The following is a 27228-nucleotide window of genomic DNA, read 5'->3' on the forward strand; positions in this document are numbered from 1 at the left end:
CTGTTGCTCCTTAACCTCTGCGGTGCTTCAAGCAGCAGCAGCCATCTTGCCAGCCTGGGGAGGGAGCCGGAAGAGAGGAAGAGGATGAGCGGGCCGGGGTGTGACCTTACAGAGCCGCCATACTAAGCCCTTGCAGGGGCGGAACATTTTCCCTTCCTCCCTTCCAGGTTTGTTGGTCCGTCTAATAATTAAATTACCATAAGACAGGTTAACAGAGAAAGACAAGTGTAATTTTGTCCATTCGGGAGCCACAAAGATATGAGATTCGAGGGCGGTTGAGGCTAATATGCCATCCTGAGCTGGGGAATGGGCTCAGGGCCTGGGCCCTCGAAGGGGAAGAAGGGCGATTCACCGGAGGAGGAGAACAACAGATGTTTAGTAATTAGATGTCTATCCTGCCATACAGATAGGTCTTTCAGATAGAAAGTTTTCTGGTGGTATTTCTCTTGCTGGGCCAGACTCCCTATCCAAATTTTTTTAGGTCGTTAAGGGAGAGATGGAAGTTGTTCCTGAATCTGCTGGGTCTTCATTGCCATCATCTCAAAATAACCCATATGCCAAAGTGGCATATTTTGCTCTCCTTGAACAGACGCAGCAACAGCCTCTGTGTGTGCATGTACGCATGTGTGAGTGTGTGTGTGTGTGTGTGCATTCCTACAACACCTTTCCTTGTTTAAACCATGGCAGTATGGCTTTACGTTACAGCCAAATCCACTTTTAACTGATGTAAGTTCTAGGACCTATCATTTGAAACTCCACGTTAGTCCTTTCGATGAAGTGCCGAGGGCCAGTGTTAAAATACAGACACCCTTGAGAGGGAACATTTTTAAGTTACAACAGCCATTGACATCTTACTTCAGGTGAGTCCATCAAATTTGCTGTCTGGTCCAATAGCAGGAGCCTAAAGGAGCAGGCCCAGGGACAAAGGGTCTGGATGTCAGGGAGGGTGCAATGAAGGCTCTCTGCTGAGCCCCTGGAAGGAATAAGTCCTGGGGTCTAGGGGCTGGGGGAGGCAAGCAGTGGTTGAGGAGAGATAGAGAAGATTGGAAAAGATGTGGAAAAGGCCAGATTGGTCCTTGAACTTGTTTTTTGTAGAGGACATTTCAACTCTGAGCAGCTCCTGGAGGCCCTGGGGGTTCACAGAAACTGTTCTCAGACCTTCAGAAGGAAGGTGGGAGAGCTTCATAAAAATCACCCAAGAGATTTGAGACTTTAATTTGAAAATACCTCTGTGTACAGTTTCTTTGCCCAGAAATTGTGCTTTCCTCCCCCACTGCCACTGCTTTACATCTCACCCTGCTTAAAGAGCCTACTCAAAGCCCAGAGCCTGCATTGACCCCTTTGGTTCCCCAGAACCCTCTCAGGATGCCTGTGCTGCCTTCCAGCCCTTCCCTCCCAGTTCAGATGTGCACTCGCCTCAGCCCCTCTTGGCTGAATATCCCCAAAGGCTGAGCTGGCTCTGATTTGCCTTGGTATCTCCTCCAGTCCCTGGTCTCATGGCCTACTTTTAAGCTGATAATAATTGAGTGCTTGTGATAAGCCAGGCACCATTCTAAGGCATTTATGGGAAAAAAATTCCTCTAATCCTCCATCCTCTGGTTGGTCTTCACCAAAGCCAGGGGCCAGGGCCCTCAATGTTGTCCTGACAGTGTAGGGGCCCCATCTGCTATTTAATAACACTGGGCCCATTCACTCTTTTCTCTTCTCTTCTCCAAATCCTTACTCCAGGTAACCTCCTGGCTTCTGCCAACAGCCCCAGACCCTTAGCTACTTCTGCTGTTAAAAGATACACTAGTCCTTATAAAGTTTGTTTTTTTTTTTTTTTAAGATTTTAGAGAGAGAGAATATGGGCAGGGGGGAGGGGCAGAGGGAGAGAGAATCTCAAGCAGACTCCCGATGAGCATGGAGCCCAACTTGGGGGCTGAATCCCAGGACCCTGAGATCAAGACCTAAGCCTAAACCAAGAATCAGATGCTTAACCAACTGAGATACCCGGGTGCCCCACTGTAAAGTTTTTAATGAAGGAAATAACTTCATCATGAGGCTTAGATCAGAAGGGCAAGGAAACAAGCATCCTGGAGAAAGTATGTTCTATAATACTCTAGAAGAGAGTCCAGTAAAATCACTCTTACACAGCACAGAGGTGGAAGACCCCATTGCCAGGCACCCAAATGACCTCAGTAAAATAATCCCATCGAGGTAACAGGGTAGCTTGAGGACAGAGTTCAGTGCATCAATTTAGGCAGAAGACAGATGTGGTTTGTGTCCCGGCTGTACCACCACCTCACTCTGTGCTCTTGGGCAAGTCTCTCAGTATCCGTTAGCCTCGTCTCCTCATCTGTAAAATAGGTGCATAGTTCCATTGATTCACAACTCATAGGTTTCTGTGAGAAGACGAGAACGTCCACAGAAAACACTGTGGGTATTTCAGTAGTGGGGGACGTAATACCAGAAACTGGTACTAATGTTTTAGAAGGGCTGTTGGAGCCAAACCAGGAAGACAGTGTTACCCAGAGAGAAATCAGTAACTGCAGGAAGACACTTCCGTCTAGGACAGGAGACACCAAAAGGGACATGGAGTTACCTACAGCTCACAAACTCCTGTCTCCTGAGGCTGCGGGGGCCACCATTGCTGCCGTGCTGAGGAAACCAGGAGATGGTGCCCTTGCAGGGCTGAGAGAGCCCAACAAACCCACAGGTGTCGCCACTCACCAACCATGTCCCAGAACCCTGCGGTCACCTTCCACAGCCTGCTGCTGCCACCACCTGCTGCCACAGACAACTTAATTAATTAGATAAATGCTAACATAATAACTTCTCCCTTGTTCCCATTTCCCAAGATTCTGTGAGTGCTTGTCAATGATAGGACCTACCAGAAGCTGACAAGGAGGTCTGGGAAATGTAGTTTTTTGGCTGCCAAGCACTGGACATAGAAGGGAAAATAGCAAGGTGAGTATGGAGCTGAGAACCAAGAAATCACCAACATGGGCAGTTAGCACAGTTGAGGTACTTGATTGTTAACTGTTACCATGATCATCATTCCCATTATCCTTGTTCATTCTAACACCAACAAGCAGTGGGACCTCTGCTCTCCGGGTTTCAATTGCTTTATCTTTAAAGTGAAAGAGTTGCACTGGGACCCTCCCAACAAAGAATTTTCTTCTTTCCCTCACTTATCCAATCAACAAACATTTGCTGAGCGCCCCGTATAAGTCAGGCACTGATGGAAAATAGGCAAGATTGGGTTTGCTAACTAAAGATGACCGTCTGGTGGCAGAGACCAAGAAATGAATAATTGTGCTATGTAGTCATCATGAGCTCACTTACTTAGTTAAGAGCAAAACGAATGGACCCCAGTCCGGTACTCATCATTCCTGTTTATCTCCACTTTCCTAATTGTTCTAGCAAATTCCACAGTCGGGGAAATTTTCTTCTTTTGCCTCTGGGTATGCACAGAACCAACAGTCCCTCTCTCCAATAAGCTCCATTTCCCATTGTCCGTCACGCACCCCCTCCCCCACCCGGGCCCCAATATCCACTTGCCGATGATGTAGCAGGGAGAAGAGCTACAGAGCGGGTCATCAGCCTGGGGCCCTGGTCAGCACCTGCAGAGCAATCAGGGTAATAAGGGATGTAAAAATATGAATGCTCTGGGTCTCCATGATTTCCCTGTTTGCCCAATCCGTCACTCTGCTACCCACGGATTTCCCACTATTCTCATGACCCTAATGTGGAGTGGGAGACCCTGCGTATTCCATCTCTTATTCCTGCTCACTCGGAATGCATTTCAGATATTGCCGTGGAAACGTCAATTCCCCAGGCCAAGAAGACCCCCCGTTTCCCAGAAGCTACTTCTACAAACTCTAGAATATAGATGAGCCTGGCCCAATCACGCGCTACGTCCGGACCCAGCGGATTTGCAGCACACCTGCATTGGAGGTAAATCGATTTGGTGCTTCTTAATCCTGGCTCCTACCAGGCAGGTTCTCTCCTACTCATTGAAGCTTAGTAGCAACATGCCCTTCACTGTAAAGAGAATTTTTTGTCCTCTCACTTGGGACTAAAGGTCAAAGTTTAAATCTATATTTAATGCCATTTTCTGAAAACTGGATTTGTGATTCCCTTTATGTTGGTATTACATATCTTAAGGGATTTCAAGGGGAGAAATCTGGGAAGCCCAGTTTCTGAGAATGACCTTTACTTTAAATGTGTAAATAGGATGGAGCTTTTGTTTCTGCTTTTTAAACCTTCTAATTGTGCTTCCAAAGACTGTTCTGGAAAGCATGGGCTGCACAGAGTGGTTACACAGGAGCCACTTTGAAAAGCAGCGACTTTGATTTTTGTCTTATGCAGATGAAAGGCCAAAGGTTAATGGCGCCTGCACTGTTGGCCTGCTAGGGACAGTTTCTTTGGAAGCTTTGTACCTTGAGCTACAGTGATCCCACATTAGAATATGCAAATAGTACGGCCTTTAACTGCCTCGGCAAAGGGAAAGTTCAAATTTACTTAATTCTATTTTTCCCCTGAATTTTATAAAACATTATTGAAGTGGTATCAGAATATCATTCAGAATGTCAGTTTTAGAATATTTCAAATATTTACCTAAAGGTTTTCTAAACGGCCGCTTTCACAGTCTGAATGTGGCACTAAAAGCAGATATAAAATTGACTTTCCTCGCACTACAGAAGCTCAGACTTGCATATTTAAAAGGCAGTGATAGGGACCTCTCAGTTTGCCAAGTGTCCCAGGCACGGTAGGTAGGTCAGTAGGTAGATGGGTAGGTAGGAGTCATTGCAATATTTAATAAATATACCATGATAAGCTTATTTTTTCCATGGTTGACCTTACGTTATTATCACAGAATCCCCTACTCTCAGATTTCCTAAAATTTGGTGCCTCTTGTTTTGAAACAAGACATGGTTGTATACAAAGAGGGAAGGCTCTGAAATTAGAGTTTTCATGACTCAACCACATCGTAAGATCTGTCTCTAGGAAGTTTGCTCTCTGAGTCTGCCCTTGTGTCTCCCTATCACTTCTGCAGCTAAGAGAGGACCCCGGTAACTTGCCCGACCTTCTCTGGATGCTTTCCCTCTCGCCACAAAACCCACCCATGATAACCTGTGAGGGTGACTTTTCTGCAGAGGCAGCCCAGGAAAGGACACAATGTGCCAAAATTCAATTCCAAGGTGGTAGGACGAGGCTTCAACCCCAGGCCTGGCTGACCAAGAACTTACACATTCCACCTGATTTCACTCAGCTCCAAAACTGAGTTAGCTGGGCTCTTACCTTTTGAAAAATGGACTCTTCTTTTTTTTTTTTTTTTAAGAGAGCCATTTCTTACAGTGTTTATTTTTTTCTTTCATTCACACATGTCCATCAAGTGCCTCCTCCCGGCTGCCTGCCTCCTCCATCATAAAGCCAACTCACGAACAGGTTGCGGCAGATTTAGGCTGGCTTTTGGGCACTCAAACGACCAAATCACATCTTTCTGTGGTCAGCCCTGAGCTGGCCAGATGGAACAAAGCTGTACATGCCTGGGGCAGATTTGTTCACAATTTACAGCCACAGTGAATTTCAGTTTTCAGAGATGCATCTAAATATCCACTTTATGATTGCCCCAGACTTTCCTCTGCCTCCCGTGGTCATTGCTGCCTTCACTGTCCCCTCCTGTCAGCCACTTCTGGCCACTGAACACCCCTTAAGGACAAAACAGTTCTCCGCCTCTGTCCCCTCATCATTTTCTTGGTCGCTCTTGTTTCTTCCCTCTTAGAACCCAGGCTCCGTGGTCTCTTCCCCTTTGTCCCTTTGCTGCCACGTAGGCACCGAAGCCACCACTGACCCTTGCCTTTCCAGAATGGCCAGTCTCCTGCGTCCGGCATTCTTTATTTAGCTGTGGCCGCCTTAGGCGAAGCTGATTAAACTGGGCTCCTCCACTGCCACGCCGCTTCCCTGGGGCTTTGTGTTACCTCTGGCTTTCTTCCTACCTCTCCTGTGATCTTTTACCTTCTGTTCTCTGAGCGCCCTTCAATTCTCCCTTTGCACTTTGTTTCTATCTGACCTCCTCTGTCCCTTCACTTTTAACTATAGCCGACTTGAGGGAATGTCTTTTAAAAAAAAAAAGAGCACCTGAACACACTGTCTTCCCTCTCTATTCACTACCCTCTCTCTCCCAGCCCCTCCTTTCTCTTTTAAGGCAAGTTGCCTCCTCCGCCTGGAACTAAAATCAAGTTTTATTGTCTTTTGCCCGAGGCCGTTCCCTCTCTCATTCCCAACTCTTACTCTCCAAGCCCTGAGCTCTCATAGGGTTTCTCTCAAACGGAGACCCTCCTTTCTCCAGAACTCTTTCTTCCCCTCCATCAGCAGAAATGTCTTAATTCAGGGTCTCTCTCTTACGCTTTGGCTGATGAAATGGATCACTTTTTCATGCCGCTGTTCACGACAAAAACCAAGACTGTCTCCCTTGCAGCAATCTTGGAGGGCTTAGGTGGTTGTAATCCCACGAGAAGGGGACTGTCATTGCAAGGATTTAATTAATATTGACAAGGTGCAGAGACAGTTCAGAGTGTGGTTTCTGGAGTTGGACAGATGAGGGTTCAAGTCCTGCCCAGATTCCTTACAAGCACCTCATTTCCTCTTCTATAAAAGATAATGTATAATAAGAGTTCCCATCTCATGTGCTTGTGGTAACGATTAAGTGAGATACTGTGTGTAAAAGCTGAGCCACAAGTCTGGTATAAAATATTATGCAAAAATATTAACTGTTATTCAGTAGTATTTGATAGGCAAGGGAAAACTCCATGGAAAAAGATGGTAGTTTCTTAGAGCTGGTGTTCTGACCCTTTTTTAAATCTCTGCTTATTTCTAAGTTTCTTATACCCAAAGCGGTACACCCCCTTTGATTCCCAGGCCAAGTTCTAGTTGTTGCCTATGAGACATATTTTGGGTATGACTAGCTCCACACGAACCAGGCAGCCTCCCAGCTATGTCTAAAAATGTCTAAATTCCCCTCTTCACTCTCTATTGGCATCCACTGTCTGGGGCCTTCGAGGTACCGGGTCGGGGGGAAGAGGGGTCACCTTGGGAGACAAGTGTGTGCTTTAGGAAAGAATTCTATTTGACTTCTTTGGCCCCCAAGCCAGCTCCATGCATTTTCTGTCATTTAAGAGCCATCACAAGTAAGGCATGGGCACAATTCTTCCACAGGAGAAGTTCACTCTTTTAACTCTTTTAATTAAATTGGCCAACAAATTCAATAAGCATTTTAAAGAAGGATCAATTCAATCAAAGAAACAGGGAATGCAGGATAGCCTTTTTGGTTTTGCTTTTTGGTGAGGGTGGGGGGAGGGGTTCTTTGTGGATGAGCCGCCATTTCAATGGAGACAAGATGGCTGGATCTGGATTCCATCAATCTACTTTAAAGCACTTTCAAGGAAGTCGCCTTGACCAAAGGGTGAGAAGTCGGCATTTCACTGCCTTCTCAGCAAATGGTAATTTTTTCATCAGCCCTGTAAGTGAAAGTCAAAGCCGAAGTGTTAGCAGTTGTTCCCACGAGAAGAAAAGGGAGCCCAGTGTTGCTGCCAGAGCCAAGGACTGGAAGCCAGGACACTCAGAGCTCTTGGTTTCTGTTGATGACTAATTCTCCATGAAGGTGCTTTGTTTTCTCTCCCTCGACTTCCGCATCTGTAAAATAGGACTGACTGGTATCTGGAATGGCCAGAGATTCACAAGCAGGAACAGGCATTAATGAGGTGGCATATGATATATTCGGTGAGATTCTTGGATGCGGAATTACCAGGGATTACATACTTGCTTTCCCACTTCCAGATTTTACAAATCTGGTCTGTGAACGCACACTAAGAATTGAAGGAGAGCAAGAGGTCCAAATTTTATTTTGCAAAAACTGCTTCAGACAGAGCCAGTTTGGAAACGTCCCTCTGAGCTTGGGGCTTAACCCTAGCTCCCTAACTCCGGCACTCACTGTGGTGTGGGACGGATGCTCCAGACTGAAGTCTTGGGGTCACCCGCTCCACACCGGCCCCTTCCTCCCCCAGTCTGTGCTATGGCCTCTAATCTTATTTCATAATAAAAGATCACAAAGCTGCCCTTTTTGCTGCTAAGCCTCGACTATGCTCTGATATTAACCCTTTAGAGGCTACAAAAGTATCTTTGTCTTTTTTTCACTGCTGTTCCAATATTCTCATAAGTGGGTCATCGAAGTTGCAAGAATATACTTGTTTTCCCGGAAGACTCCATAGAGCTGTTTTCCTTTGAAAGGGGGAGTAAAAGACCTTTGAAAATACTCTGGTAGTTTTGCTTCCTTAATTGACCTTTTGGTGAAGAGAGTTGGGTAGCATTTGCCCTGCCCTCAGATTACCTCATCTGAGCTACCTTGCAGAGAGAGCGCCCCGCAAACATCCTCCAGATCTCACCCTGTTCCATCCCCCAAAATGAAAGCGCACGTTCTAGCCTTGGAAGAATGAAAAAGATTCAAGCTGCCACCTTCATTCGGAGAAGACTCCCGGCCTTCTGGCTTCCCAAACCTCAGCCTTACTTTCTCCTTCATGTTTTCCTTTGTCCTGTTTGTGAAAAGAGCCAATATGCAGAGCATGTGTGAAGCTGGTCTCCAGGGAGAAGTATGCACTCACTAGTGAACCCAATGAGGGAGGAAGCCAGACAGGGTCATGCCTCCCCTCCCCCGGCCCCGTTAGTGAAACCAAGCTGGCAGTCATCTTGGAATGTCTAAGGAGGGAGACTCCCGTAGCCAATCCAGTTGCACAACCCTGCAACCCCTTGCCGTCTTGAGTCACCCTCCCCCTGTGAACCCACAGTGCTTTGATGTAGTCCTTTTCAGAGCCCCAGTCAATTTGCTGACATGCCTGTCTAGCCCTCTCCCCTCTGAGTCCGGAGGTGGGGGTGGGGCAGCATTACCTCTTTCTCTGTGTCCCTCTGTGCCTAGCAGTGTGCCTGAGACTTTGGAAGCCCTCACTAGTTGTCTGTCAGATGAACGAACACAGATAAAATATCGGCTGACAATTAACTCACTTCAAAGGATGGAGAACTCTATTTCTGGAAGCTGTATTGAAGTAATTGGTTCACAGATTAAATCACAAAAGTGCTTACTGGACAAATGAGTAAGTGACTTTCTTGGCACACTTCATAACAAGTGACACATCTTTGACCAGTCACCAGGAATGTGAGTCTACCCATCAAATATTTATTGAGACCCATCGATGAGCTCGGGACTATTGCAGTCTCAGGGGTGGGGGTGGGGAAGGGAGCAGAAAAAGGAAGACAGACCAGTGAGACCCAGGCCCTGCCCTTGAGCATCTTAATTGTAATGAGGAGGGACAGATTCAGAAAGCTCTCTGCAGAACTCTTCTGACACTCCAAGCTGGTGCCAGAACCCTCGACAAATTCTGTGGGATTGAGACATGGCTCAGCCAGCCAGACTGGTTCTGGTCGCAACATCTCAAGACCACATCATGTCACAGTGCGCTATGGTCACATTACTAAAACATCCCGACATTGAGCCATCATGCAGCCAAACCAGTGTCTGTGGGGAGATGAGTGGTTCCGGTACAATCACAAGTCTGAGAGCAGACAAGGCAAAAGAAGAAATCCAGGGGACACACCAGCTGGAGTAGAGATGGGGACTTGCCAGCCTCTTCCATCAGAGCTGTTGTCTCCTCCTCCTGTCTGTCTAGATTTCCTCACCTCCTCTCACTGAGGAGTGTGGTGAGTATTTTTTTTTAATAACTCAACGTCTATTTCCAACTCCTTTTCTTACACATCCCTTCACTGAAACAGCTGGAGAGGCTGACTTTGACTTTTCCCAGCTGCTTTGAGAGGACGGGTGGTCATTTGGTTCCTCTGATGAGGTGGCAGTGTAAGTCCACTAAGGCTTCTGGGAACACTTCTGCTTTACTGACACTGCTCCCCACCCAAACCCCCATTTCTGTCTTGAATACAGACATGTCTTCTCCAGTTGGGCAGTCTTCTTGGGAGCATGAGAAAAAGGGTCAGGATGAAACAGACGCATCAGTCCTGACATCACTGAGCCATCCAAGCAAACTGCAGACTTCTTGTTAAACCCAGTTTTGTTGAAGCTGCTGTTAGATTGTTCTGTTACTTGCAGCTAAATGTATTCCAAACTAGATTCAGGATTAAAAGTCGTCTTTTTCTTTACGTGAAGAATGATCAATGAAATGTCAAACTCTGAAGCCCAACTTCTTAAGTTTGAATCCCAACTCTGCCACAAGCTGCCTGTGTGTTTTGGCCAAGTTAATTAACTTCCCTTACCTCAGTTTCCACATCTGTAGAGGACAGAATAAGACTTGTCTCCTAGAACTATTGGAAGGACAAATTAATTGAAATACATAAAGTGCTTGGAATCAGCCTTATACATAGAGAACACTATAGAGGGGCAGAGCTCTCCTTCTCCTCCTCCTCCTTCTTACTATTACTATTATTCAACCCTACGTTTCTTATTTCACACAAGGACCATATTTATATCAGGTTGTGGATAAATCAATTTGAATAATAGATGACTTTTGCATATGGATTTTGTTGGTCTTTATTCATTTACTACCTACATGGGTATCTGTCTAGGGTTTAGTTGCTTATAAGTAAAAAGGTAGAAATTTGGAGCACAAATAAATATTCTCCCATGTGTCACCAACTGGCATTTAATGACATGCACACACATGTGCACACATACACAGAGCTGTGATTGTGAATTCCACATATATTTGGGTAGGAATCTTTAAATTGTTCCTCCTTTTTCTTTGGGGAGTCCAAGGAGTTTGCCTCAACCTACAATCTGTCAATGGATTTCCAAGGGCTGAGGTGCCCACACTGCCTTCCTCTCCTGCCCTGGCTCCCCTAGAGCTGCCTTTGTGCCCTGAGTCTCACAGACATTCCTAGGAGAACAATTCTTTCACACTCTGGCTCTCATCCCTCTAGCCATGGGTTCAAATCCTGTCCATCATACCATATTCAAAAAAGTTGTTCCTGCCATTCTAGCACTCTTCCTTTCCCTACTCCCTCCTTTCTATCTCTGTTTCCCCCAAAAAAAGAAGAAAAAAGAGAAGTTCCCCATGTAATTAAAGGAATGGTCATGAGTGGGGGTGAAGAGTGGGCCTGTCTGCACTAGTAGCAGCTGGGAGCCAGCCGGGCCAGTAGAATGTTCTATCCCAGTGTTGTCAGGGAACTGTTACCTTAACACTTCATGACAGAGAGATGTAATCAGGCAGGCTCTTAAGGGAACAGGCCACACTGATGCCTTCAATACACAGCTATTGATCACTTGCTGGGTGCCTGGCATTGGGCCAGTGCCAGGGGTACCGTAATGAATAAATACAGATTCTAGCCTAACTCACAATTTCCAGTGAAGTGAAACACAGATGAATTCAAACACATTTTTTTTTCTTTTTTTCCATTGAAACATCTATGATATGCTATCGCATTTGGATAAGACACATTCCCAGCCTGGACCCTCCAACTCCCTCCATAGGGAATAGAAAGATAAACATTCTTTTATTTGCAGTTGACATGGTTTTATTTTCATGAACTAGGAGTGGCCTTAATAGACAACAGGCCCTGCTCTCCAGTGACTGCCAAAAAGGAGAACTACAGAACATCTTTTCCGAAACCACATCTCTGAAAGTTTAACTCACTCAGAGTTCACCGTCCTACACAACAGTTACCATTCGGTTTATAACATCACTGGACATGTCTGATACCTTCTAATCTAAATCTCCAGGAGAGTGCACTAAGAAGCTAGTTCCCAGGTGGTCATCCAATAGTATTCCTCCAAGATAAAGAAAAAACCCTAGGAGAGGCTGTGTAAGTCATGTGGAAATAGACTAAAATATTTTGGGAAGAATTTCAGCAACAATGATTGGAACCAAAACTTAACCCTCCATTAACCAGAAGATCCTCTAGCTCTAGTAATGTTGGTTAATGACAGCTTCATTGCCCTGTTGAGAATCTGTAGTCACCCACTCAACCTGGGATGCCGATGGGCCAGGGGACACGGTGTTGCCCAGCAAGTCTCTATGGGGCCTGCTTCGATGTTGGAGTGGTGTGCATTTTCACTTCTAGATACATACCCCCAAATAATTAGAAGGGGGAACTCAAACAGATGTTTGTACACGAGCACATGAGAAGATGCTCAACATCCTGAATCATTAGGGAAAAGCAAGTCAAAACCACAATGAGGCGTCACCTTACACCCATTAGGATAGCTACAATTAAAAACAACTACAGGGATGCCTGGTGGCTCAGTCATTAGGTGTTACGTCGTTGAGTGTCTCCGGGATCCTGGGATCAAGCCCCTCATCGGGCTCCCTGCTCTGCGGGGAGCCTGCTTCTCCCTCTCCTACTCCCCCTGCTTGTGTTCTCTCTCACTGTGTCTCTCTCTGTCAAATAAATAAAAATCTTTAAAACAACAACAGAAAATTGTGTGTTGGTGAAGATAGAAACTGCAACCCTTGTACACAGTTGGCGGGAATGTAAAATAGTGCAGTGACGATCGAAAGCACAGGGCAGGTCCTCAAAAAATCAGAACAAGAATTACCACTTGATCCAGAAATGACACATCTCCGTACATACCCAAAACAAATGAAATTGGGGTCTCGAAGAGCTATCTATAAACCCAGGTTCATAGCAGCATTATAGCCAAAAAGTACAGGCAATCCTAATATGCATTAATGAATATATATTAATATATATATTATGAAGGAGCAGATAAGCAAAATGTGGTATATACATATAGTGGAACATTATTCAGCCTTAAGAAGAAAAGACCTTCTGATACAAGCTATAACCTGGACAAGCCATTGAGACATTATGGTAAGTGAAACAAGCCAGAAGCAAAAGGACAGAAACTGTAGGAATCTGCTTCTTTGAGGTACCTGGAGTAGCTGAATTCATGCAGACAAAATAGAAGGGTGGTCACCAGGGGCTCGGGGGAAGTCCAGAATTTCAGCTGAGGAAGATGGAAAAGTTCAGGAGGTAGACGAGTGGCGAGGATTGTACAAAAATGTGAATGTTCTGAATGTCATTTAATTGTGCACTTAAACTTGATTAAATGATACATTTGACGTTATTTATATTTTACTACAGTTAAAAAAATAATTAATTTTAAAAAATGGGTGTTCCTAGAATGTTACATTCAAGTACGTGCCAGAATGATCGTGGGCCATTTGCTCTCGTCAGAATCTTAATCCGGGCCTCTTTGTGCCGCAGCAGTCTCCTCGGTCTTGGCCGTGGTCTCCGTTCCCACCATCCGCTAAGGAGCATCTGATTAAGTGGCACTGCTGTATCCACATGCAATTTACAAAAATGATATTTTATCCTCACCATCAGTACTGTTTGTGGCTGCACACTGGGTAGGAATAATTTCAGAAGGTTCCAGCTGGCCTTCCTCAAAAGGTAAAGAAAATCCAGCATTTTTAAGGTTTCTCTAATCTTTTGTTGTTTCAAGTGAATGCTTCCTCTAAAGGACGATTTCAGCATTTCTGGGATCTATTAAGAAAAGCATAATGAATGTTACAGAACCAGCCAACTTAGGGGGAAAAAAAAAAAGACAGAGAGAGAGAGAGAGAAGAAAATATTGCCGACTTGCAGAAATCCCCCCCCACCCTCTTTATACCAAAGGAGCCATATCTTCATACCATAATAAATGCAAACTTGGAAAGGCTCACAAACCCGCCTGCCTCTTCAGCTAATGACAGCCTCAATTATGGGGCCTAATCCTGCATTCCTGACACTCCCCTTCTCCCTGCATAACTTCCAGGGGAGTCAAAGGGCCCTCAGCCTTGGCCCTGGCAGGAAGATATTGGTTATGCAGGAGCAGCGCCTAGGGCGTGCTGGCAAATTTAAGGGTCTGTTCATAGAACAACACACACTTGGAAGCCTTAAATCCTCATGCTTTGACTCTTCACCTTCATACCGAAATAAAAAGCCACAGTAACTCCATTAAAAAATAGAAAATTCCTCCACAGGAAATGAACACTAGTTTGCTTCTAATTTATATCGGTTTTGGGTTTCTCCTTTCCCCACCCCCTTTTTACTTTTCACGTTAGTGTCCAGCTCTATGGAAAATATTTTCCTTAAGGAACAAAAAAATAAACATGAGCGTCGTGCTCAGTCTTCGCGTTTTATTTACTTGACGGGGCAAAACAGCTTTGGTTTGCTGGCTTGCGCCCTCCAGTAAATGAGCGGGAATCCCTCGCAAATACACCCGTAGGCCGCTCCCTTAAGTTGCCCTGTGAGGACATCTGAAGACCTCTGGCTTCTCGCGCAGTGGCCTTGTTTTGTCTAAGCGAATCACCCTTCCAGCTACATTAATAACGAGACTATAACTCATTTTCATCCTAGGCACACACTGTGTATTATCTGTCTCCTAATTAATCCCAGGCAATTCAGGGGGCAGGTATTACTACTTCCAATTTTCCTCGCTGCCCCTCATGCCAGAGACTTGGCAAATAGAGGGTCATGCTCTGGGTCTCGCAGGCATGGCCCTGAGTCCCAGCCCGGAGCCCACTCCACCCCAGACACCCTCCCTCTGGAAGGGGGAAGCCCTGGGAACTAGCACACCCTGCTGATCTCTGAGGCGGTGGGGCTTCCTCACGGGGCAAAGGACCTGGGGTCAGCAGACATCCGGCAAGACTGCTTAACGGACAAAGTCAACACCAGCTTCCCCAGAGTCAGAAAATCAAGTGAGGGTCTTGGTACACTGTGCACGGCCGGGCCTGTGCTCTGGGCAGCTGAGAGCCCTCCCCACTAAGTACTCCTCACACCCTCTTGTCCCTCCTGGGGTGGGGGTGTGGTGGCTCCAGACTTCACACCCCCCTCCCTGCCCCCACCAGCAGGCTGCTCTCTGTTCAAGGTCATGATCTTGGGCTGAGTGTTCAAACCCCTCCACCACACATGCAAAATCATAATCCTGGGGCCTTCAAAGACATAATGCCCCAAGCAGGAGATTCTTAGTTTCGCTGAAAAAGAAGCTTCCCTTCCTCTTCTTTCCTCCCTGATTCTGAGTCCAAAGAGGCACATGTTTCATCATGAATATGAGCATCTGTAAACCCCTTCAAAAAAGGACCAGCTCCCTCAAATGCTGGGGCCCTTAGTCCCCGGAAAACCTTCTATTGTTGCATTTGAAGGAGCTCTAAGCTTCAGGTCTGGGGACGTGTGTTCAAGTCCTAACTCTCCTCTTAATCTGACTGGTGCTTAAAGCTCCCCCAGCCTCGAGTTTCTCATCCGTAAAGTGGAGATAATAGTACTAGCACAGCCCTCATCCTTTGCCGGGTAGCTGTGAAACAACCGTCCTTCCTGGTCTCCTTCATAAGCTTCTCTTCTCCTCAGCACATGGTCATGCCCACTCTTTTCTCGGTCGCTCTCCCTAAGTAAGCTTAGCCAGCCCAGCACTGCGCCCAGTGGGCTGGGGATCCCATTTTAGGGTTTCCTATGCTCAGGTGTGGTGTGTTGTCAGCATACCTGCAGCTCTTCAGAGGGTGGTGCTCAAGCTGTGAGAGCCGCTATGTCTCAGGTCAAAGGGGGAGAAAGCCCAGGCTTGTGTACACCCCCCACAGTGCAAGTTCTTCTCTGTGGGTTGAGATGTAACTTACTGTTGCAGAGTTCCCCTTGGAGATCAGGCTGACTCCTGCCCTCTCCAGTGAGTTGTCCTGGATCACAGTCTTTCTTAGCTGCTGCTACTTTCCTGCTCTTACCTAACCCCCTCCCCTCCTTCCCTTTCTGGTTTCCCAGGAGCACTTAACAAGTAACGGACACATGACTCCTCATCTCAGGGTCTGTTCCTAGGGACCTCCTCCAATAATATATCTCCAGCCAGCCTTCGCTCGGCACCAGACCCACATATCTAAATATCTCCTTAACTCCCCCTTGCATTTCTCAATGGCACCCCAAGGTTAACATAAGCAAAATGGAACTCATGGTCTAACCACATCCCGAAGCCTGGGTGAATCCCACCCCTTTCGCCCCCCCCCCCCCCAGCCACTTCACTATGTAGAATCATAGCACTCTCCCTAAGACCCTCCTTCCCTTTGCGTCTACATGCCCCTCCATCCCCTGTCCATACAGCCCATCTTCAAGTTCCTACCGATTTTATCTCGTGAATGAGGCACCTAAGCTCTACAAAACTGCCCCCATCAACTCCCACCACCATCCTGTCCAGGCCACCATCGACTCTTTTCAGGATACCCACAATTCCCTCCGATAGATTTAACTACTTTCCTTCTGGTTTCCAACGTCAGTGATTGTTCCATAACAATGGAATCTAATGGAACACTACCCCACACAAAACTCTGCCGTAGATCACTGTTGCTCACCATGGCCACCAGGCCCCTTGTGATGCAAACTCCAGACCCCTGTCTGGAGGGGTAAAGGGAGGGTACTTCCCTCAGTACAAGCAGGGGCCATGTCTCTTCCGTCCCTGTGATCTTCCTGGGACTGCTCTGCCTCTGGCCGGTGTGACCTGGGAAACCAGCGGATTATGCTCTGAAATAAGAGCTGTGCTCTCCGAGGAGAGGGAGGTATCAGTTCCAAAATGTCAGGCTGGTATTATGCCCTTCTTAGAAAGGAGGATACAAACAAACTAAACGTTTCACCATCGAACTGCCTTTTTTTTTCTTTTTTTTAATTTCTTCAATTAAAAAGGTAAAGAAACCACTGTGCCATGCCTACAAATAGCCAAACTCGAAGCTTCGGTGTGTGTTCTCATTTATCCTCACCGTGGCTCTGCGAGGTCTTTCTCTCCCCATTTTACAGAAGAGGAGACTGAGAAGCTAAATATCTTACCTGAGACCAGGGGGCCAGGGAGCTGATGATGGTCCAGGCTCTCAGGATGGGCCTGCCTGAGGGCCCTGCCCAGCTTCCGGCCCCGCCTAGCTTCCGGTGCTGCTGGGCTGCACCTGCACGACCCGACAATTGTCTGAAGTTTCATTTGTTGAAAAAATATCCCTCTGTGAATGTCTCCTATTTCCAATCGAAGTCTAATTGCTTCTGCCTTATTTCTTGGTGCAAATCACAAGGAAGGCTTTTCTTCTGATCTAGCTGAGACCATATTTTGAAATAGTGTGATTCAAAGGAGAGACATTGTGAGAAACAAGGACTGGGTATTATTTATTTTGCTGATGCCCTGAAACTAGTAGTTTCTCCATAAGCACTTGGGCAGTCATTTGACTTCTCTTTCATTGGACTATTGCATGAAGACGAAGTATTAGAAGTTTCTTGTTCTACTTATTTTCCTCTGTCAGCATTCAGCTTGTTTTCCAGACCAAGAGCTTGACTTATTTTGTGAAAATCAAACACTCTCTTTGAAAGCATAGAAATGAAGCTTTTCTCTTTAATTGCTGCATGACTACAATTATTGTAGTTTGGGGATGGAAAGGAATAAATTTCAAATAGGGTCAATGCTTTTGAACAGGGAACCAAATCCACATGTCTTCATTTTCCCCCCACCTGCTAGACAGAACCTGGGCAGCCCAAAGTAAGCAACACATCCAAAGCCAATTCTTTGAGACTTCGAGGCTGGCCATAGGCAGTGACCACAGCCTTAGAATCCAGAAAGCAAGAACATGCCCTTCCTGCTCCTCTTGGAGTTCATTTAGATTTCCACAAATGTGGCATGCTTTGCACTTCTTTGTCACTAGGCTTGTCTTGATAATTCCTTATGGTTTATCCAGGTTGGGGAGTCAAAGGAGAAAATCAAATTCTCAAGCTTGGACAGAGCTCTGATAATGCTAACACTCGGAGCCAGCATTTTGACAACTCTGTGCAGTTTATACAATGCTTTTATACAAGAACTTTGGGGCTGAGGCTTTCTGCCCTCTTTCTGGAATGTTCTATCCAGATCTTCCTTCCTCTTAGTTCAGATCTCAACTCAATGTCATCTTCCTTGACTAACCCTGTGAGCAGGCCTTTATGTAGCTGTGTGTTTTTCCCAAAGCTCTCAACACTCTCTGAAATGACCTTGTCTTTTGTTTCCTTGCTGGATAGATCTGTCCCCACACTAGAATGTCAGCCCCGCAAAAACAGAATTTGTGTTATTACTCCTGCCTCCTAGGGGCCCAGACCAGTGTCTGGCCCATAAAATACACTCAGGATTTTTCCTTGTACTGATGCATGAGCAAACAACTTCATTTGAACACTGTGGTCCTGTAAGGTAGTTCTTGTCTTATTTTAGAGATGGGGGACACACATCTCTGTGAGATGAAGCCATTAGCCCAGAGCCACACAACCAGTCTGTGGCAGAATCATAACTGGAACCCAGGTCTTCCCCTCTGGTCTGGGATCTTCGAATGGGAAGGAAAATGAACTTTTACTCAAAACTGTGTCATGCTGGGTGCTCTTAAAAGCAAGTTCCCCATCAGGGATCATTAAACGTCGGTAGTTTGGAGTATAAAAGTCCTGATAAAACCCTGGGTCTGTTCCTCACCTCAGAGTAAAAAGCAGCCACAAGATGAGTTTAAGGGCGCGGTATGAGCCTGCTTCCAACAAAGGCAGCTCCTCGGTGGCTTGCTGCCGCCCCGCCCTGGCACACCGCAGACCCTCTCCCATCCCTCCCTTCCCTGGCCTTGGACCTCACTGGCCTCTGGGTCCCTCATTCCAGGAGACTCTGGCCTGGCTCTAGACTTTCCGCAATTTTTCTGACATCCTAATTTCTTGATCACCTGTGCTGACACGATCCTGATTTCCTTCAATATGTCTTTTTTCCACTCCTGGGAAATTTATGTCTGTTCTGGCATATGTCCCCATCTTCCTTTGTGAAAAGAGAGGCGAAGAGGGGAAAGAAAAATGCCTTTTAATATTTTTTTCACAATGTCTTCATGTTCTGTCAATAAATTACCTCTGCCAGCTTTTAGAAGCCCTATTGGCTCTTATACTGACCTCTCGTTCCTTCTGTGCTTGAAAAATGCCTTATTATTTATCTTAGCCTCTCTTGCAATCTTCTTTTCATTCCTCACCTTTGCTTTCCTTATCATGTTTTTGCACTTTCTTAACTTTGTGCTATAATTTCTCTCTCTGAGTTGCTGTTTGATTTTTTTTTTTTTTTTCAGACTTTCTCGCTTTCCTAGTTCTGATTACTTCCCCTACCACCCCCCATCCTTTTTAGAGCTCTTTGTTTGGCCTCTTTTCTAAACTTGATGTTGCCAGGGAGCACGTCTTTTCTTTGGGCAGCTTCTATTCATTTCTGCCTGATGTCACTCTTCCATTGGCAGCTGCTCTTAGCACCCTTGGATCTCCTTGGGAGGAGCTGACCATTTTGGCTCCTTCTGGAACCCCTGCGAATCCATCTAAAGAGGGTCCTCATTCCTGCTGAGACTTACTTGGAATGAGAAGTCCCCCAGACATAGGGCTGTTGTGGACAGAAAGCGTAGTGCCTCGATTTACATGTCACTTGAATTTCCCCAAGTCAAACCGCCTGCGGGTACAAGCAGGATCACTTACGGTGATGTTTGGTCCACACTGGCAGGTAGTCGAGTGACTCCTGTCCACTCGCTAATAAGACCAGTCAGGAGCTAATGGTACCCTGCTGGGCTCCTGGGTCAGTGTCCGCCTTCTGAAGACCTTTCTGTCCTCCAGGCACGACTGCCATTGCTGGGCACGGCTGCCATCTCTGTGGCGGTATTGTCACATCGACTGGGGTCACCGAGCTGCCTCCAGACCCCTGCGCTGCCATGACTGATACTGTAGCTGTCAGTATATCAAAGCCGCGCTGAGTCTGGGTAGAAGACACCTTCTCTCCCATAGTATGCTTGGTCCACAGGTGTCGGATTAGTGCTGTCTTGGTCTTATAGAGTTTCCGGGGATGTAGAGTGGGTTTTTTCCCCCTCTTCTAGCTTTTTACTGCTCTTCAGACAGGAGTCCGTGCGGCTTGGCTCTGGTATGCTCAGATACTGTTTGCCCCTCGACACTGAGGCAACGAACGTCTGTCCATTTTGTCTTGCATTAGAATGAGGTCCCCACAAGTGGCTCCTTAGTTTTGCCTGAAAAAGAACTTTGGGTGTGCGCCTGGGTGGCTCAGTCAGTTAAGCATCTGCCTTTGGCTCAGGTCATGATTCCAGCATCCTGGGGTTGAGTCCCTGGGCATCAGGCTGCCTGTCAGGGGAAGCCTGCTTCTCCCCATCCCTCTGCCCTTCCCTCTGCTTGTGCTCTCTGTTTCTCTCTCTCAAAAAAATAAACTTTTTTTTTTTTTTAAAGGATTTTGGGTGAAGATACCCAACTACATCTGCCCCATAATGGTCACAATTTAGGGCTCCCTGCATATATTGTTCTTGGACACAAGTAGAACCCAGTTCTGACATCTGTCACAGTCCCATGAAATCTCTGTTCTCAGTTGTCAGCTTAAATAGCATCGTGGGGGCTCCTGAGTGGCTCAGTTGATTAAGGATCCAAATATTGATTTCAGTTCAGGCTGTGATCTCACGATCGTGAGATCGAGCCCCACATGAGGCTCCACACATGGCAGGGAATCCGCTTGAGAGTTTCTCTTCCACTGCCCCTCCTCCTACTCACACTCACACCCCCAAAATAAGTTTTTAAAAAATCTTAAAAGAACAAGAAAAGTCCAGCATTCCAAGTATGCTCTTCTCCTACCAGAGGAAGCAGCATGTAGCAGGTGATGGTAATGCATGGAAAATGAGGAAAGAAGGTTAATGTCAGGTACAACAATCTGTACAGGGGTGCCTCGGTGGCTCAGTTGGTTGAGAGTCTGCCTTCAGCTCAGGTCACGTCTCAGGGTCCTGGAATTGAGCCCCACGTCTGGCTTCCTGCTCAGTGAGGTCTGCCTCTCCCTCTTCCTCTGCCTCCCACTCCCCCAGCTTGTGTGTGCGTGTACACTCTCTCCTCTCTCTCTCTCTCAAATAAAATCTTTAAAAAAAATCAGTACAATCAAAGTTTATTCAGACTTAAACGTGCTGGATGCAATGCTATCTTTTAGAATTACAATGATCCATACAGTTCGGATTTGTACCTTTCTTGTAGAACCGAAGTTCTGTTAAAGGAGAGATCCACATGAAGATAAGCTTTAATCACAATATTTTCAGTGGTAAGATAAAGGCGTTTGCCCCACAGGCCCTGGGAGCACAGAGGAGGAGCCGATAGTCCCTCCTGGAAGTTTATGGTAGATTTCCTGTATTCCCAGAGTGTTCACATGAGCAGTTTCACTATAGTGAATATGTCACTTGCACAGCCCATCCACACATACTCATGTCTCAAAAGGTATATTAACCACTGCATCACCCCCTATGATTCCCAGGCACTGATCCTCCAATCAAATATCAATGACCAAGTTTGGACCAATGGCGTTCTCTGTCGTCGGAATTTGGAATCAGAAAACTGAGAGTCTGAGTCAGGTGTACCCACAGGATGATGGACACTTGACCTCAACAGTCATAGACAACTGGCCCTGACATTGATACCCAAGCAAACCTGGACCCCCACGAGGCTGTGAGATCTGTAAGATCATCTGTTGTAATTCTGTAGGAACACTCCTCTTAACTTCAGCTAGTTCAACAGGATTTCTTTGCTTTGCAACCAGAGCTTTAATTAATATAACTTCCAGTTACACAGCTATAGCCTTCTGGTGCAAGTTTTCCTTCTTGACTCGGCAAATGCCTGCTGAGTCTTCATTACCTGGCTTCAACATTGCCTCCTCCCTGAAGCCTTCCATGATAACTCTATCCTCCTGATCCTTCAAGACTCTGCTCATAACCATTATATTGTGGTGTTGCTGATCTATCTAAAAACACTCCACTCCCTAGACCACGAGGTCCTCAAAGGGAAAGTCCCATCTTTGTGCCCGCTACCCAGGAGGTCTTCAGTCAGTGTTTGCAGAATTGCCTCAGTGACTCTGAGTTGGTTCTGGAAGCAGCCTGCCATAGCACACCATGCTATGTGCCACTCAATCTTCCCAACACTCGAGGGGTTCTGAGTTTACGCTGACTCTGCTAACTTATTTCACTCCAGTTCCATCTTTGCTCAGTCCTCCCTGGTGTCCGGAATTGTTCAGCTTGCTGGGTCCCTCCTGCTTTGTGCAAACTTCACTACCCTTGGATCGGTGACAATTCCAAGGCGACCCCCCCGGGGCAGAGCACATGCTGTTTCCCAGGGTTCTAGAACTCTTTGCTGAGTTTTGGCTCCTCTTAATGGCTTTGTGTGGTTGCCTGGGGCCCATGATACCTGTGTGTCTGCTCCCGACAGCATCCCCCACCCGATCCCACCATCTGTTTATTTTGGCTGCGTCTCCTTCTTTATGTCCCTCTTCTGAGAGACGGTGAATAGCAGCTACTTCTCATCAGCCAGAAGCCCTCGCTGCCTTGTCCATTGGAGAAAATTTGTCTCCGGATCCGAGGCAGCTTTCTGACATGGGAGAGGACATCAGTGCTCATTTGCTCGGAAAAAGCAACAACAACAAAAACCTCTTGCTCTGCTTGGACCTTCTTTCTTTTATGGATTGCTGTGCCCCCAGCAAACCCACCAGGTTTCCCTGCCAACCACCAGCCATATATCCAAGCTGCGGATTCACCCCCTGGCAGCCTAGGGCAGGGGGTGGCGAGGCGAGAGTTTCACAGCTTTGGGGGCTTTATCTGATTTACTTTGTGCTCTCTGGTACACAGTGTCTTGAAAGAGGGGTTTCTGCAAGGACACCCGATGCTCTAACCTCAATACTGACAGGTGTATCCGTATCAGGGATCACCTAGGGGACCAGTGATTTAAATACACGGGGGCTGTGGCAACTTTGCCCCCTCAATATTTCACTTTGCTGATGTCTGCTTTCTGGTATGAAGCAAAAAAACAACTCAGGTTCAGCTCAGCCTTCCGAATTTCAAAGAGACTCTCTTGCTTTTTGTGAACTACACCTCTCATATTGATAGATAAGGCTTTTACCGATTCTGGGATTTTCATGTGTCTTGGTCTGGAATGGAGTCAGACCTTTTCGCTAAAATAGCACCTTTCACAGTTGTGTGCCTGGGCTGTTTCTGATCTTCATGATGGACAAGGGAAGCCCACTCAGGATAGACTGTCTTGGAAAGGGCTCCTCGTTTCAGAGAAGCCCTGGAGAAAAGGAGCTCTTCTATACTAAGTAACATCGCAGACAGTCCCTTCGGCCTCTTGCTGTGGGGCAGGCATGGAATGAAAGAGCAGAGACAGTCTCCAGCTAGGCTTAGAGCCACAAGTGAGTAGAGCAGGAGTGGATGGCTCTCGTGTGGACTCTCTTCCTCTCCATGTCTTGCTTCCTTGTTCATTTGGAGATCTCAGCACATCAAAATATTAGTGGAAATAATTTAACCTGGGGACAAAATGACACCTCTTTAAACCTACTTACCAATCAGACAGCTGAAGTCGTTTGCATCTGACCATAAATTGCCCCCCAAAGCTGTTCTTTTAAAATGTAAACCTGTCTCTGGGATTTGGGGACAGCCTAAAAGTACATATAATAGAAGAGAAAGAGCACTTCGCCAGGAGTCAGGGGCCTCTATTTCTAATGCTTGGCTCATTACTAACGATGTCACTTTGGGCAAATCATTCTATTTCTCTGGCTTCATTAGTGACCTCAGTGGGAGCAGTTTTAGTAGAGAAGCTGACATCCTAATTGCCAAATCCATAGGCTAATTTTCATTCCTCATCCTACTTGACAACTCCATTGCCTATCGCACTCTTGACTGCTCTTTCCTTCTCGAAACCGGCTCTGCTCTTGGCTCCTGGGACCCTGCCTCTGTGAATCCTTCTTCCACTTCTCTCTCAACCTGCTTCCCTCTTCTTGCACCCACCCGGGTTCCCCTTGCCTGATGGGATTCCCGAGAATTTCCCTCCTCGCTCCCCTTCTCATCACACATCCATTTCCTAAGTGATTCATTCAATCCACTCCCTTGGAGCCCCCAGTCTCTTTGCGGATGACGGCCATATCTCTACTTCAGAGATATGGCCGTCTCTTGGTCTCTCTTCTGAATGCTGTCTTGCCTCTCTGGCTGCCCAGAGGAGGACTCGTCTAGCTGCATGTCAAGCCCCTCAAACTCAGCCTGCCCCAAACTCAGTTCACTGTCTTCCTGCATATACCTTACCCGCCCCCTGAAACCTGAATCCTTTGCAGCCCATTCTGTCTCCCATATTTCCATTGGTCTCTGAAGCTGAATGGTCTTTCCTGCTTCGTTCTCCCTAAAACAACATTACTACCAAGTCTACCTGAGAGGCATTCCTGCATTTTCATGCTACCGGTGCGGCTGAGCGTCAGGTCCTCAGGCTGTCCCATCTGGATCTTTGAAATAGTAGCCAAGATAGATAAGAAGAAGTTTGGCTGACAGAACAAGAAAGCGGGGCTTGCTGTGGCTTGACCAAACAGAGCTTGGGGTTTATTTTTTCTCACACAATTCGAAATTCAGACAGACAAGGCCCAGAACCAATATGGCGGACCCACAAAGCCTCCAGGGAGCCCAGGTTCTTCTGCCTTTCCGGCCAGCCGTTCTCGACATGTGGCTACCAGGGGTTTGCCACCTGTGTTCACAGATTTCCACACCCCCACGTTCCTGGCAAGAAGAAAGGGCAAGGGCAAAGGGGCAAAAGGCAAACAGCTCGTGAGCCGACCTCCTTTCAAAGAGCTCTCCTGGAAGCTCCACCCAATGCCATGCAGCCCATTGGCCAGAACTGTGTCACGTGACTACTCTCTGCGGGAAGACCGGGAGCAGTAACTGCGGTGGGTTGTTTGATTTAAGCAGGACACACCGCCTCCCTTACTGAAGTTGAAATTCTGTTAGAAAGAAAGAAAAGGAGAATTGCTAGTGCAGGAAAAAAATAACTGTGTTTGCAGCAGCCTGGTCTTGCTCACCAGAATCTTCATCTGCTACTCTATTCTCTATATCCCTGGAGGGAAGGAAGGGTAAAAGTGACCCTATTGTTCCCCTATTTTAAATATCTTTATCAAATCCTCATTGGCTACAGAGTAAAGAACAAACATCTTTGCCCACAGTCTGAGTTCCATCTTCATTTCTATGCTCCTCTCTTGCCATCACCCTTTCCTCCCGCCTGTGGAACACACCATTAAGAACCCACAGAACTTTCCTTGGCTTCCTAAACCCGTGATGCTATTCTCTCTGCCCTATTGCCTTTGTCAGCTCCGCACACTTCTTAAGTCTTCATTGCCAAGGAGGGAACAGGCCCGTGTCTGTCCCTCACCTCAATTTTCTTCCTCAACTCCTAGAAGGACATTCTTCACACCTATGAGTCCTCCCTGTTCCCTACAGCCTCCACTCCAGGGGACAAGGCATTCAGACCGAAAGGGCAGAGCCCAGCGTTAGGAGAGCCATGTTTCCTATTGCTAAACTGAAAGAAAACACACATCTCAGAACACATTCTTTGCCATTTGGCACTCTCTCTTTGAGGCCCAGGACCCTCTCCCTTACTATTATTTCACTATTTGTTCCCTCGAATAAAGGAATCTCGCATAGGACATCTCCAGCAGTCATCTGGCCACCTCCCGGCTCACTCCATTTCTGTATTTCATCCATGCTGTTGCGTCAGGAAACTGACTCAGAATCTTCTCAGAGACCCAGAAACTTATTATTCTCTGCAGATGACCCTGGCGTAAGGGTCCCAAGACTGCCCTGTATGGAAGGCAGGGTCCCCAGGCATATACATTGAAATTTACTAGAGCATTGCATTGTGATATTGGACATTTGTCAGGCTTCTGATAAGAGCAATGCTATGCTTTGCATATAGCTGGGGATCCTTGTGTGCAGACAGCTGTGGGATGATCAATGTTGGAAAACTGGCTTTCCAAGGTGGCGGGTGGATAGGGAAGGGATGCTCTGGTCTGTAAGCTTGACCAGTTCCTATGGTGTAAATACTCTGATCAGGACCAAATTGAAGCTACTGATGTGATGCAATTGAGCTTGAAGTTGACTCTGCCACGACCGCGGGAGATTCCAGCAGGGAAGAAGGATGCATGCATGACCAGGTCTAAGCACCAAAACCACACAAAAAGCTTAGCAGCCCTGCCCTCCGCAACACCTCTGAATGAACAGCACCTCCCAGCAAAAGAGAGCTCTCTCTTCCCCCAGTTCACAGGGCTCTTTGATTCCTCTCCCACCTTAGTGTTTTTGAACAGCTTCTTCTGGGTGAATGAGTGCACTGTTCTACAGTGTGGATTGCCTCCACCACTTACTCCACGAATGGGTCCCGAGGATTTTCTGTTCCAGGACTCCCTAGTGAATCCTCTTTCCATTGAAGAGGTTGCTATACTTTGGATTGCCAGCAGGAGGCGCCTTCAGCATCAGGCACGGACAAGGAGCCTGAACAGCACTGAGCACACAGTAGGGCTGGATACTCATTTGCCCAATGGATGAAGGACAGAAAGAAATGATATCTTCTTACTTCACGCCCAACCCGTCCTCCCCGATTTGCCTGACTATCTCCTACTTACCTTCTGAGGCTCAATTTAAATGTCTCCTGTAGGAAGCCCTTCTTGGACCACCTAACACCCCCAACCCCACCACCAAATGTGGATTAGAGGTCCCTTCTTTGGGCTCCCATCAACCTTTGCCATCAGGAGAATTGCTCACCCTGTATACCTGGATTTCAGTGTTGGCAGGATTGCCTGTGGACTGTGAGCTTCAGAAGGGCAGGGGTCTTGTCCTCATTGCCTCATACAAAGAGGTACTTAGTAAACGCCTGCAGAACAGGGGGCTGCGCAGAATATCTAGTACTTTCAAATATTCCCTGGGGAGGTAGTTTAATTTCTTTTGCCTTTATCTTTTTCTTTTGCTATTATAGCTAATGTTTTTCCCACCCAAATCCTGCTTTCAGTATGAGAGTACAAAAGGAAAAAAGGGAGGGGGGTTAGAAAAGATTTCAGTGAATTGCAGCTTCCAGCTGGTTATCATTATTTAAATTTGGGCTTTATCGTTGTGGGCAACTGAAGCCTATGATTTAAGCTATCTCTAGCTGAGCGAGGAGGCCGGGACCCGCCCAAACACTCATATTTCCAGAGTGCACTTTGCTGTGTCAATATACATTACTTGTCACATTGCAAAGAGTCTGAGAAGTTTGATCTCCCCTGTTAGACTGTTGTCATGTGTCAAATCACACAGCCCAGGAGGAATGAGTACAATGCACACGAAAAGCAGACACTGAGCCCTGGTCAGACTGCCTGAAAGATAAACACTGTTGTGTAGACCAGGAAAAGAAAGGTCAAAAAACAATCTGAAG

The 27228-nt window shown here is 46.7% G+C and overlaps 2 long non-coding RNA genes across 4 annotated transcripts; one reads left to right on the forward strand and one right to left on the reverse strand.

Annotated features, from left to right (window-relative positions):
* On the forward strand, window positions 1–26304 carry LOC106007156. 3 transcript variants are annotated; one of them, XR_001181725.2, is made up of 5 exons: window positions 1–167; window positions 2841–2949; window positions 3792–3939; window positions 13249–13434; window positions 21284–26304. It is a non-coding gene; the product is annotated as an uncharacterized LOC106007156 (long non-coding RNA). The 3 variants fall into 3 exon arrangements; XR_001181727.2 differs by lacking the exons at window positions 13249–13434; window positions 21284–26304 and adding an exon at window positions 11574–12326 and having other exon boundaries at window positions 3–167; XR_001181726.2 differs by lacking the exons at window positions 13249–13434; window positions 21284–26304 and adding an exon at window positions 9971–10548 and having other exon boundaries at window positions 3–167.
* Window positions 12781–16227, reverse strand: LOC106007157. The gene is made up of 3 exons (XR_001181728.2): window positions 16124–16227; window positions 15502–15609; window positions 12781–13527 (listed from the first exon to the last, which is right to left on the reverse strand). It is a non-coding gene; the product is annotated as an uncharacterized LOC106007157 (long non-coding RNA).
* Window positions 26305–27228: the final 924 nt, after the last annotated feature.

The sequence above is a fragment of the Mustela putorius genome, unplaced genomic scaffold (assembly GCF_011764305.1).
Source record: "Mustela putorius furo isolate JIRA1106 unplaced genomic scaffold, ASM1176430v1.1 tig00000421_pilon_pilon_pilon, whole genome shotgun sequence".
NCBI lineage: Eukaryota > Metazoa > Chordata > Mammalia > Carnivora > Mustelidae > Mustela > Mustela putorius.